The sequence below is a fragment of the Pinus tabuliformis genome, chromosome 4_2, assembly GCF_031772625.1.
Source record: "Pinus tabuliformis cultivar Carrire ecotype Pingquan chromosome 4_2, CPIR1, whole genome shotgun sequence".
In the NCBI taxonomy this organism is placed as follows: Eukaryota; Viridiplantae; Streptophyta; class Pinopsida; order Pinales; family Pinaceae; genus Pinus; species Pinus tabuliformis.
In genome coordinates this window covers 713,821,952-713,834,117 of record NC_142304.1, presented here as the reverse complement: position 1 = coordinate 713,834,117, position 12,166 = coordinate 713,821,952, and the positions used below count along the sequence as shown (strand labels likewise).

General features: G+C 37.2%; 1 pseudogene; it reads left to right on the top strand.

The window, feature by feature from the left end:
* Positions 1 to 1,769: 1,769 nt before the first annotated feature.
* Positions 1,770 to 12,166, top strand: part of LOC149171510 (uncharacterized) — a 53,133-nt pseudogene continuing 42,736 nt past the window's right edge.

The window sequence follows — 12,166 nt, the reverse complement described above, 5'->3', positions numbered from 1 at the left end:
ATGCAGATCTGCGTTTTCTGCTTGAGGATGTCTGCCCCCCCTGCCTCTGAAGTATCTTCCTCTTCCTCTTCGTCCACCTTTTCCTCTTGTAGAATCTTGAGCAGGATGCTTTTCTTTATGAGCAAGGCAAACAGTCTCTTCAGAAGATTCAGGGACTGTTTTCTTTCCAAAGGCTTTCTCTCTTTCAGCAAACTTTTTCACAAGAGTGTCAAAGGTTATATCTTTAAGATTTCCATTTGCTTGTAAAGACTCAAGATAATTAGAGTAGGTAGGATAGAGTGCTTTGAGAAAGGCAATAAGAGAGATATCCAGCTCAACCTTAGTGGATTTAATATCATGCATTATAGACTTTATTTCAGATGCAAGAGCAAGAGGATCATTATTTTCTAGTTCAAGAGTGAAGAGTTTAATCATGAGCTGAACAACTTCAAGTGCAGAATGTGTATCATAGAGTTCTTTCAGCTTTTGTAAAGCTTCAAAGGCAGTGGAATAGGATGAAATATGACGAATTACTTCCTCATTTACAGATGTTGCGATCAATGCATAGGCTTTGCTGTTCTTGTTTTCCCAAATAACAAGTTCTTTATCTGATGTAGGCTGCACAGGGTCTTTGTCTTCTTCTCCGACACACACTCCTTTCCACAGCTCATTGTAGATGAGGGTGTGTTTTACCATCCGAGACCATTCAGAATAGTTCTCCTTGCCAGTGAGAACTATTCTGACCATAGAGATGATTGAATGCATTCTGTAAAAACTTCTCCTTGATAAAAAATTCTACAAATCCCTCTAATGTGTGACAGAAGGCATCAGAATTTTATTGAAATATTATAACACTTTGTGCTTCAATACAGCATAAAACAAACTGTGCAAATGTTCTGACTGATATGACTTTGAATGCTTTCGAAAACTGCTTATATAACCCCTTTGAAAACACAATTAATGTAGCATTGACAATAACTAACATGATCTCATTTTTTAATGCAGAAATAATCCACGCTCATCGAACCACCATACACAGTCTTTGATGTCAGTAATGGAAAATGGCTCGAATAGGAGCAGTTCCAAAAAAAACGCAGTCATTAATAGAACGCAGTCTTCAATACCATAAAAACGCAGTCTTCATTAATAGAACGCAGTCTTCATTAATAGAACACAGTCTTCAATACCATAAAAACGCAGTCTTCATTAATAGAACGCAGTCTTCAATACCATAAAACACAGTCTTCATTACAATAAAAACACAGTCGCATTTTTACAATAAAACGCAGTCTTCTGTCTTCAATACCAAAAACGCAGTCACCATTACAAAAAAACACAGTCTTCAACAGTATAGACTACTTGATATCAGTTTTGTTAACAGAAAATGTCAGACGACGAAGCCAAAGAGGAGAAGGAGTATACGAGTTGGATCTCACATCGCATGATGTTGTTACCAAGTATAAGCTTTCTGCTGAAATTGCGAATAAAGCTTTACAAATAGTTTTGTCTGGGTGCAAGCCAAAGGCAAAGGCGGTTGATCTGTGTGAAAAAGGGAACAAGCGCGGCCGCACGCAGCGGAGGCACTTCAGGCAAGGGAGAGAGAACGTATGGAAGAAGCCGAGAGCACCCTCGTCAGCCTCAGAAGCAGCCCAGACTCAATGGGAACCCTTGGTCACACAAAATCTGGTTTTCGAGCAGTATTACAAGGAACAAGAGATTATACCAGAAGAGGAATGGGATAGGCTTTTAACATGGTTATGACAGCAGAAACGCATCAATGCATCAAGGTAATGGAGCTTCAACGCAGCGTTCCAGGGTAACTGAGTTTCAACGCATTGATAATTCAAACATTCATGCGTAGAGAGGGACAATAGAAACGTAGTAGGTATTCCTGGGCGGAGGTACGAGAAATGCACATCAATTACTTATGATCTGAGGGCGCAGTCTCCAGAGGCGCTCAGGACAGAGGGCGTAGTCTACAGCAGTGGCAGCGCTATATGCTCAGAGAATCGCTCAGGGAATCGCTCAGGATGATGCAGCGCTCAGCAGGAGTTACACTATTTTGGGACCTGTGCTCTGATACCATGTCAGGCCAGGTTAACTCCAGAAATTAATGAGCGCAAGAAAGAACTGATAATTTTATTCATTAGCTAACTATTATTTATACATACATAAAATGGATCAGTTCATCTTCTAGATGACTGTCCAGTTCACCCATCCGTTTCGGATTAGGTGTCAATAGATATTATAGATGGAGCAGTTCTTCGATCTCAATAATGTGCAAAACACACAAAAGGTACGTATGGAAACTGTATATTTGGAACCAAATCAGTTTGTATGGTATCAATGGCTTTTCTCTCGTAAAAAAATTATCACTTGGGCAATTTTTACGGAAGAATTGATAGCACATTATGAAGATACAAAAAGCAACACTTTTTTTAGCCAATTGATAAGTCTCAAACAAAAGGGTTCAATAATGGAGCACATTGAGGAGTTCCAAAAATTGAACATAAGGGTAAAAGATATTCCAGAGGAGCATAGGATTGATGTGTTCATAGGGTCTTTAAAGGATAATATCCAACATGATGTTCGCCTTTGGGAACCTGATTCATTAGAGAAGGCATTCAGGTTAGCAAGAAAAATGGAAAGCAAAATTATGGCAACCAGGAAGCATACCACTCACAACTATAAAGATGGAAGTGTTGTTGCCCCTAGTCTTCCACAACCTATAAGGTTGACACCACAACAATTGGAAGAAAAAAGAGCAAAAGGGCTTTGTTACAGTTGTGATAGCAAATACACTAAAGGTCATAAGTGTGCTGAGAAGAAATTATTCTACATAGATTGTGAAGAGGAAGAAGAAAAGGAGCAAGAAAGGTCAAAAGAAGAAGATATACTCCAGGAACAAAGCCTAGATGAAGAACAAATAAATCCGACCATATCTTGTAATGCATTGGCGGGAATTACCACTCCTCAAACCATCAAGATAGAAGGACAAATCAAGAAGAAAAAGGTAATAGTGTTGATTGATTCAGGAAGCACCCACAATTTTATTCATTGTAGGGTAGCAAAAGAATTGAATTGCTTCCTATATCCAGCACCAGAGTGTCAAGTGATGATTGCAAATGGAGGAACAATAAATTTCTCTGGAAAGTGCCATAATATCAAGCTATCCATGGGAGAATATGTATTGACTAGCCCAATGCTTTCCATTCCAATGGGAGGTGCTGATGTTGTACTAGGAGTCCAATGGCTACAATCCTTGGGTACAATAGCTTTTAATTTTCAAGAACTTTTCATCAAATTTTCTACGGAAGGAAAGGAAGTTGAATTAAGGGGTATTGCAGGGAAACCAGGAAAGATAATCAGCTCTAATGGTATGACAAAGCTTCTAAAAAAGGAGCAAAGAGGTGTAATTGCACAATTATGTTCGCTAGATGTTTCCACATTGGAATCATCTATTTCTCCAGATCTCCAAAAAGTCCTGGACAATCATTCCAAGGTATTTGAGACTCCCAAAGGTCTCCCACCTATGCGTGATCATGATCATGCTATTCATCTGATTCCAGGAAGTGTTCCTCCAAACATCAGGCCGTACAGATATCCCTATGTCCAAAAAAGTGAAATTGAACGTATGGTTGCAGAAATGCTAGAGGCTGGTATAATTCAACCGAGTCAAAGTTCTTTCTCTGCTCCAGTAGTATTGGTGCACAAGAAGGATGGATCATGGCGCATGTGTCCGGATTATAGGGAGCTCAACAAGCTCACTATTAAAGATAAGTTCCCCATTCCTGTCATTGATGAATTACTGGATGAATTGCATGGATCAATTTACTTCACCAAGTTGGATCTTCGTTCGGGATATCATCAAATCAGAATGAAGATTGAAGACATTCCAAAAACGGCATTTAGAACTCATGAGGGTCATTATGAATTTTTGGTCATGCCTTTTGGCCTTACCAATGCACCTTCAACATTTCAAGGTTTGATGAATTCAATTTTCAAACCATTCCTTAGAAAATTTGTGTTAGTATTTTTTGATGATATACTAATCTACAACAAGTCTTGGAAGGATCATGTTGAACATGTTGACAAGGTGCTACAACTATTGGAGGAGAAACAATTATATGCAAAAAGATCCAAATGTTTCTTTGGAGTCCAGGAGGTGGAATATTTGGGTCATATTGTATCTCATGAAGGAGTTAAGGTAGACCCTAGCAAAATTAAAGCCATTAAGGAATGGAAAATCCCCACATCCATAAAGCATCTGCGAGGATTTCTTGGGTTGACAGGGTATTATCGCAAGTTTGTTAAGAATTATGGGAGAATAGCAGCACCTCTAACAACATTATTGAAGAAAGATGCATTTTCATGGACTTCGGAAGCAACAAAGGCCTTTGAACATCTTAAAGAGGCAATGTGCCAAGCACCGGTCTTAGCTACACCGGACTTCACAAAAACCTTTATTGTGGAATGTGATGCTTCAGGAAATGGAATTGGTGTTGTTCTAATGCAAGATGAAAGACCCATTGCTTTTGAAAGTCGTCCAATCAAGGGAAAGTTTTTAAGCAAAGCTATTTATGAGAAGGAAATGTTGGCAATACTCCATGCACTTAAGAAATGGCGACCCTACCTAATGGGAAGACACTTCAAGGTAAAAACGGATCATGATAGCCTTAAATACTTTTTAGAACAAAGATTATCCTCTGAAGAGCAACAAAAGTGGGTCACAAAGATGTTGGGTTATGACTTTGAAATCATCTACAAAAAAGGGAAGCAAAATGTGGTGGCAGATGCACTCTCAAGAAAGGATGAGGATGTGGAAGCATTGTTGTGTGCCATTTCTATTATCCAACCAGATTGGATAAACGAAGCAAGGGAGGAATGGAAGAATGACGAAGAAGTGTGGGCACTTATTCGAAAGCTACAACAAGATTCCAGTACGTCTGATACATTTAGCTGGAAAAATGATTCGTTATGGTACAAAGATCGCTTATACCTCTGTAAGAATTCCCAGCTAAAACAAAAGATTCTTATGGAATTGCACACTTCTCCCTTAGGAGGGCACTCAGGATTTTTAAAAACTTACCACAGGGTTAAGAAGGAATTTTTTTGGGATGGCCTTAAATCAGATATTCAAAAGTTTGTGGCGGAATGTTTGGTTTGCCAACAAAATAAAGTTGAAACAATTAAGACACCGGGTCTATTACAACCTTTATCCATTCCAAGCCAACGTTGGGAGGAGGTTTCAATGGATTTTATCACAGGTTTACCCAAGTCTGAGGGAAAGAGTGTCATCATGGTGGTAGTTGACAGACTTACCAAGTATGCACACTTTTGTGCATTATCACATCCATTTAAAGCCAGTACAGTTTCTACTGCATTTATGGAAACAATTCAAAAGCTACATGGAAACCCAAAGATTATTGTAAGTGACAGAGATCCCATTTTCACTGGAAATTTTTGGACAGAATTATTTTCTTGTCTTGGTACTCAGTTAGCTCATAGCTCATCTTATCATCCTCAATCTGATGGGCAAACTGAGATAGTAAACAAATGTTTGGAAGGATATCTTCGTTGCTTTGTATCTGATAAACAGACACAATGGGTCAAATGGTTGCCTCTGGCTGAATGGTGGTATAACACTTCCTTCCATACAGCAACAAAAATGACCCCATTTATGGCACTTTATGGGTATCAACCACCATCCATCACATCATATTTAAGAGAAAATTCTAAGGTTCAGGCAGTGGAACATCACATCGAACATCAACAACAAGTCCTCCAACTCTTAAAGGATAACCTCGTGTTGGCACAAAATAGAATGAAACAACAGGCAGATCAACATCGCAGTGAAAGAAGTTTTGATGTAGGTGATTGGGTATTCCTACGGCTACAACCATATAAGCAAATGTCCCTAAAGCAAGCTAAGAAGGATAATAAATTATCACCAAAGTATTATGGTCCGTACAAGGTGTTGCAAAAGATTGGTACTATGGCATACAAATTGGAGCTTCCTGCAGCTTCTCGATTGCACCCAGTTTTCCATGTTTCATGTTTAAAGAAGGTTATAGGCGACAAGCTCCCAGTTCAAACAATATTGCCAGAACTTGACGAGGAAGGAAAAATTATATTGGAACCGGAAGCAGTCACAGAAACAAGAACTCGACAGCTACGAAATCGATCAATTTCAGAGTATCTTATCAAGTGGAAGAACTTATCCGCTGAAGATTCCACATGGGAGGATGAGAATTTTATGCAGAAGTATCCAGAACTACTCAAGCGTTGAGGACAACACTTTTTTGAAGGAGAGGGGCATGTTGGGTCCCTATAATACTAGTGATTACCCCATTACTATTGTAGTTATACCCCTTATTTATATTGTTGTGCCCCTATTACCCCCATATTGTTATTTCTGTGCCCCATAGAATCCCTCTATTGTTATTTTTGTGGCTTTATATTATTATTGTTAGGTCGCCTGGATTATATTGTGACTCCTTAGACTCCTATATATAGAAAGGAGGTTTTGTCATTTGAATCATCCAAGAATTGTTCATTTATGTAATGTAAAGGAGGTTGCCCCCTCGAAGAGGCTGAATTCTAAGGGGATGATCTATCTTTTCTATCTTTTCTTGAGCTGGTTTCATAACACTGACCGAGAGAAATAGGAGAGATTTGGAAGGTGGTATAGGGCTTATGGAAGGTGAATGATGGAATAAGTAGGGCAAGTGTGTGGCTAGGACTTCTTCATATCTCAAAACAGAGTTTGTAAGATGGTTGGATTTGCTGAACAACCCTGGAAAGATGTTCTTTTGGAATGATGAATTGGTTGAGGGACTTAGTGTATTTTGGTGATCATGTATGGATGAGGTTAGGTTGGGGTTGATGGTCATGATATTTTCCTACACTATTGAAACTCCTGCACTGCATCAATAAATGACATTTATCCGTGAATCATGTCAAACAAGAAAGATTTTCAACCAACTTAAGAAAACATAATTTCATTATCTAGCTATCTAGTTCATGCATGGGAATACTTGCAGAATAATGTGAAACTCTATGAGATCTAATACAAATCTGAAGATATCAGAAATAACAATTGAATCCTATCCTTGAAAACTGAAAATATGCTGGCCTAAGTAGCAGAAAACCCTAATTTCCATAAGAAATTAGAATTCTGTCTTTTTGGGGCCCCATAGGAGTTCATTCCTCAAACCATGGTCCCTGAAGGGAGGAGTGAGGTCGAATCCACCTGATATCAGCCTTTTTGGTATTCCTTTATCTTTCTAAGCTACTACTAAATCAATGCACAAATGGAAGCAAACTAATCAAATTCACAACTACTTGCAATGAAATAATGCTAAAACCAATTCAATCATTAATCTATGAAATCAACTAAGCATACAAGTACAAGAAAAGGAGCCTTTGCTGCTAGGGTTAGGCCCTAACCTAAGAGCTTCAGCCCTATGAGTCAACTCAGTACTAGATCAAGGAAATTCTCATTCTCATTATCATATCAGAAAAATTGCATAACAATGTTTTTCCACAAAACTTGAACTCAAAAATGCTTAGTGCTCTTACATAAAAAAATATAAATCCTAATGAGGCTCTAGGCCACTTTATTTATACAACTGAAGTCTCCAACGACTTCCTTAAATCTAGGGAGGCTTGGCTCCCAAACTCAAGATGAACTAACTTTTAACTGTCACTGGCCTGGCTGCCCATGATCTCCATGACTCAACTGCTTACAACTACAAGCTAGTGTGATTTGATTGAGGAATATTCGAATGAGTGAGGATTAAATGAGGAGGATCTATCTCCTATAATCTCTCCTCCTTGTCTCATTCAAGTTTCTGCCCTTAATTAGCCAAAATTGCCATGATTTTCTCTCAAAAACCTGCAATCAATGCACATTAGACCAGTAGACATAACATCTTACTTTTACTCATCTCATTAAGCAAAATATAATTAAAACATGTAAGGAATTATGAGAAGAGTTGATTTTAATAAGCTTGGAGGTGTATTAAGATCCATATAGTTACCCAATGATGAGGCTCATCAACGTCATAACAAGAGAACCATCAGACAACAAGGAGAATACATTATTAACCATCAAGAGGAGCGACCACTCATGCCATCCCAAACATTTGTCCTCCAACCAAAAAACTTGATGCCAAACACTACATGACTCGAAAACAAAATCCAACTTTAAGGGCTGAGAGTTGATACCATAAACAAAACTTAGAAGCACATGTCTGTGAGCCACATATGTCACCATCATCTGTAGGAAGGAAATACCATCAGAAGTCCTTACACATACCAAAACAAACTGTAGGAAACACTCAAAATTTACCGACCACCTCCACGAGTCACTATTCATTTTCAGAAGAGGAAATGCTGAGCGGGATTCAAGCAATAGAGCCAGGGGGTCCATATTCTCTCCCCCATCAGAGTCACAAGATATTTGGCTCTTTACATGCATCAAACATGCCTCAATTCTGTCCAAACAAAACCTCTGGTTCCTCATCATTCCTTTTACATCCCCAATAGATGGAAAGATATTGTATTTTTCCAGCTACTTGTCTCTCAGCACCAGCACTAAAAGCATTTTCATTTTCCAATGGACCGCTACTAAGTTCAAACACTGCTTATTCCTTCCCCTAGTTTTCCCAGGGTCCAGAACCCACACTGACATGTTTTCAAGTAATTCTGAGTCTGGGAGAGATTGTCTCTCTTTGCCTACTTTTATCTCCAACTCGAGAATCTCCTGACGAGTCTCAGGAGGAATATCATTAAAATATATCACCACAGAGTCATGGGGAAAAAGCTTTGCACCATGCTAACCTGGCTAAGATCTACCACCTCCTCCCCTCCTTCTCCTCCCCCTCTACCTTGGCGGCATTGTAGAGTCACACGGGGTTCTTCAATCTCTTTGTAGGAGTTAATTTTACCTGGAAAAGGACACAAATGTTGACTTGATCCCACCTCAACAAAACTCTGATACCAACAAATAATTTGATCACAAAAACTCACAACATATGACCTAGATTTGGTCAAAAGCCCACTAGGCAGGGGGGTGGAAAAAGCTTTCACGGCCGGAGTCTCCACCCCATTCAAAATTGAGTACACCATACTACACCCCAGGACCCATAAAATTCTGCATCCAAAATCCCATATATCGTTAACCCAACCAAAACCACGACAAATGGCTAACCTCATTATTAAAGACACCTAGAAGACCTCTTAAGTCAAAACCTAGCTACCCACTCCCACACAAAGAGACTGACCCCACGCCCAAAGCGAAGCCCAATTTATAGACTCAATGAAAACCCCAATTCCTTGGACACAAGCCACATCTATCGATTGAGACGCCAAACTGAGAAAAACTACGCTCTCAAAATTACCAAGCAAGGCATTCAAAAATAACCAAGATGAGGCCATCATGAGCGCATAGGGCTTACCAACTTGAGTGTTAGCCAAAAACTCCAATTGAAAGTTGTCATCCCATCACGAGAAAATGCCAAACCAAAAACACTCTCAGCCAATATCCAAATTGTAATGGATTTACAAAATTTTTCGCTTACAGACTATGTGAGCTCATCCCTCTTTACCAAAGGCTCACCAACAAGGAACCCTGTGATTCGACTACACCAAGGCGATGAGGGGGTCACCACTAGGTCAAACCATCTTTCGCAAATGACTTTGCCACCCATTCCCTCCATTACCCACTCTGCCAATTAGAGGGTTTCATGCTCATGGATGCGAGACTCCAAACCCATTCTACCTTCATGAAAGTGCAATTACTCCATCAAAAATGATGGGCACAAAACCCCATACTCCTCTCCTTCCAATATAACAACCACATCGGGGAAATAATTTATTTCTTTTTAATATTAAATAAATTATTTAATATTTTTTCTTAATAACTTAGAATGTTTAGGAACAAACGCAAAGCAAGAGGTCAAAGTGTAATACTCCATGTGTGGCCCGCTGAAAAAAAAAAATTCAATTGAGAGAAAATCGAACCCTTCTGTCGTTAAATCACAAATTAAGTTGTTGAATATTGGAAATCATTAGAGTATTCATATCGAGACTTGTGTAAGAAAAATATAGTCCAATGACAGAGCTCATCACTTAGGGATATGTTTCTAACTCTCTCTATTGTATGGAGTGAAATATATTGGCCTCCAGTATTTAAAATTCTAATTTATTTTCGGTGTTTATGTATGACATCTTGTAAAGAAAAATCCAACCAGTGTCAATTGAAAAGAAACTAAGGCATTCGAGTTGAATTAAAAGGAAAAATGTCTTGGTACTTATCTAGGAAACAAAGAAACATTGTCCAACCGTTTCAGTATGAGAACACTATCTTAACATAAAGGAAAATAATCCATACGAGATAACTAGTACCTTTTTCCAAACGAGATAACTAATAGGTACTTGAAAAATCTACAAAATAAAATAATTCAAGGAAACGAGCATTCCTCAAGCCGAACATCTTTGAAAAAAAAATCGAATTTTCCAACTTTTATGAGAGAAATTGGAGGATATGAAACCAGAAAATTGAAGGATATAAAACATATGGTCTTCATGATTTGACAATAAAATTGGTAAATTCCAACATTGTATAACTAATTTAAGTATTAAAGACAGTTATAATCAAAATATGTGGCAACATTATTCTCTAGTTGGAGTGTTATAAAATCTATAATTATAGTATTCCTTCTCTGTGTGAAACTAAACGTTTGTAGTTCTTTATATATTCAATTTATATATATATATATATATATATTCAATTGTAAGATGAAAAAAGCTTATTTTATAATAAAAAATGTTTATGCAAATCAAGGATAATTTTAGGGGCGAATGTTCGTCCTTTGGTGAAATTAAGGGGTTTTAAATTTTTAGTGGGCGAATATTTTGTATCATAGTACATTTTTACAAATCACCTCAAATAGCCCACCTTATTTTAAGGGAGAGGGTAAAAAAGGTAAATTTAGCCCTTGAAATTAGGACTTACAACATTCCATTCGCCCATTTTCAAGAATAAGTTTTATTTACGTGAATCGATTCGCCCATTTTCAAGAATAGGTTTTATTTAAGTGAATCCTATGGGCCAAATACCATATTTATAAAAGAGGTATGGTAAATTAATAAAAATATAAATAAATGAGAGGTATGGTAAATAAATAAAACATTTTTTATATTTACTCCATAAGTCACCTTATATACATGTAAGGGTGTAAACAAATAAAAATATAAGTAAAGTGGAGGTATGGTAAATAAATAAAAATATAAATAAACTAGATGTATCGTAAATAAATAAAACCTCTTTTTATATTTAGTCCATAACCCTCGTTCTATTTATGAAGGTTCAAGAAAGAGGTTTTATTTAAGTGAATCCTATGGGCCAAATACCATATTTGTAAAAGAGGTATGGTAAATTAATAAAAATATAAATAAACGAGAGGTATGGTAAACAAATAAAACCTTTTTTTATATTTACTCCATAAGTCACCTTATATTTACGAACACTTAAAAAATGGGTTATATTAGGTGAAACCTATGGCCAAAATATTATGGGACAAATACCATGGACTAGATTGTTATTAATACCATGCAAAAAACCATTATTAACCCTAATATTAGAATTAATAAAAATAAAAATGGCACATGGTATTGACCCATGGTATTCACCAAAATGGCACATGGTATTGACCCATGGTATTCACCTGGAATGTAGCCTATTTAAATGGGGGAATTAAACCATCATGTAGCCTATGTTAAGATTTAGTAGGACTTTACAAAGTTTTATTATTTAGTGAAAGGCTTGCCAAAATCTTACAAGATTTTATAATTGAGTAAAATATCCATGCCTGGTGAGAGATTCGCCAAAAAATTATATATACATATTATATTATTGATAAAATCACCTTCCATTTTTCCTATATACCATGGAGATTCGCCCATTTATTATATTTATAAATTTGGGGGGTTCTTAAAATTTTCCCTAATGTAAATTGATTTAAAATTATTTAAAATTAAGAAAAAAAATTAAATATATGCAAGGAAATAGTTTAATTTTTTAAGGCTTAGAGATATCTTGCACGAGTGAAATCTTACCTTTTTACAAATTACTGGTGGGTCATTCTTCGTAGCGTGATTTTCTTTGAATAATTGTGATCAA